A 2,247-nucleotide genomic window follows, 5' to 3' on the forward strand; every position below is an offset into this window, starting at 1 on the left:
AAAAATTGTCAATGGCACAGTCTTTGACAGATGTAATTGTCCTTTCATTCCTACTATTATCTTTCTGTTTCATGATGATTAAGTCTTGTCCCCTAAAATCAATTCTAACAGACCTACATTTTCTAGGGCTAACACTTCTTCGTACAGCTATCTATTTCCTTCACATTTCTGTTGTCTTCATAACTTCCCAAAATTGTTAAATAGGAAAAAAATAAAGTTGTTTAATATGGTAATATTCTATGGGCTTTTTTTTTATACAGCCCCATGGGATGTATGGATGTATCATACTATTTAGAGGAGAGATTTTCCCTGTTGAAAATCACTCTGATCCTAAGAGTTGGGCTGAGTGGTCTGCCCCTGAGAATGGACTTCAGTGCACACAAAGAGAACAGAGGCAGAAAACAAGTACTAACTTTGATGACTTCCGTGTAGACTTTGTGTTTTCTATGAGAGTGGTCCAGTGGGACTAGGAGCCTTGAGGATCACAGACAGTCCTTGAAGCTTGGCAAGCATTTTGTGCTGCCGGATCTGTGCTATTTTAGGGAAAGTTAAAAATAAAATTTCGTGGAATGGGAGAAGTCTAAGGTCAAAGCTAGAAAAAAAAATATAAAAGCAGATGCAAAGGGTATATGCTGTGCCAAAACTACGGGGAAGAATTGGACCGAGGACCTGAGTAAATGCTGGAATGGGCACAGGTCTAGACTGGCATGTGTGGACTTTGTGAAGGGTAGAGCACTCCCTTTGTATGTGAGCTTGAGGATTGGGGTTTAGACCTTTCAGAAAATAAGGTGAACATCAACGGAGAAAACAGCACAGAGTGTTTGGTTGACTATGCTGAAATCCTCCAGAAATCTTGAGAAAATCATGTTAGTTATGCATTGCTTCATAACGTATGACTTAAACAGATAAAGAATAGTAGCATATGCTGTAATGTTGTTTCTGACGCCATGTTTTCTGTATTAATGTCCCATAGAAGGCTTTCGTGACACTGTTATCCAAGGCTATCACCACCTCAAGACTTGAAGGAAAGTATCCCCTTTACAATCATGTAGATGGCTGTTGCCAAAGTTAGTTACTTGTGAACTGTTACCCAAGCGTCTCAGTTACTCATTGTTGGTAGAAAAAGGAAAAATTTCCTGAGAGGTGGGGAGAGAAGAGAGGCCAGAGAAAAGGAGGAGGAAGAAGACGAAGGGGGGGGGCAAGAAACAAGATGGATTATGTCTGACTTTCAGAGTGAGATCACATCACATTTGCTATGTTCTATTACTGAAAATTGGAAGTAAGTCTGGATATGAGTGGAGCATAATGCATTAGAATTAAGAAGAGCCAATGTAATACAGATATCCCATTCATAGCTGAGCACTCAGATCTGTTCTCTGCACATTATCCAGTTGTGGGTGCCTGTGCCATCTGCTGAAAAGAAGAAGCTTCTCAAATGAAAGTTGAAAGACGTACTTATCTATGGTATAATGGTACATAATTAGGAATCAGTTTAGATGGTAAATCGTTAAGAATCAGTTTTGTGCTTTCCACTATCTTTCCCCGCCATCACCATGGTACGCATGAATGTCCTGGCAGATGCGCTCAAGAACGCCTACGATGGTAAGAAGAGAAGTAAACGCCAGGTGCTCATCAGGCCGGGCTCTAAAGCCATCATCTGATTCATGACTGTGATGATGAAGCAAGGCTACATTGGTGAATTTCAGATCATTGATGACCACAGAGCTGGGAAAAATCTCTGTGAATCTCACAGGCAGGCTGAGCAAGTGTGGAGTGGTCAGCCCTACATTTGATGTGCAACTTAAGGACCTAGAAAAGTGGCAGAACAATCTGCTCCCATCCTGTTAGTTTGTGTGATGTGCAACTTAAGGACCTAGAAAAGTGGCAGAACAATCTGCTCCCATCCTGTTAGTTTGGCTTCATTGTACTGACAACCTCAGCTGGCATCATGGATTATGAAGAAGTAAGATGAAAACAAACAAGAGGGAAAATCCTGGGAATCTTTTTCTAGAGGGATAAAACATAAATAAAAAAAAAATCTTCGTGGACTGTGCTCAGCGTCAGCCCTTTTGAACCTTTCCAGCACAGTAGCTGGTTATGCTGCTGACTGGTGACACTTCTCTTGAAGCTACTAAGACAGTCCTGTGACCACATGATCACTTGTCTGGTGTGCTGTGTCCAGCCCGGGATGGTTACGTCTGGGTTGGTGTCCAGTGGTACTCAGCTGTGAGGGTTGGCATAAATATT

At 41.6% G+C, this 2,247-nt stretch overlaps 1 pseudogene; it reads left to right on the top strand.

Annotated features, from left to right (window-relative positions):
* The first annotated feature begins 1,553 nt into the window (after window positions 1-1,553).
* On the top strand, window positions 1,554-2,011 carry LOC127194292 (40S ribosomal protein S15a-like; annotated as a pseudogene).
* The last annotated feature ends 236 nt before the right edge of the window (window positions 2,012-2,247 follow it).

Source organism: Acomys russatus, chromosome 10 (genome assembly GCF_903995435.1).
Source record: "Acomys russatus chromosome 10, mAcoRus1.1, whole genome shotgun sequence".
NCBI classification, from domain to species: domain Eukaryota; kingdom Metazoa; phylum Chordata; class Mammalia; order Rodentia; family Muridae; genus Acomys; species Acomys russatus.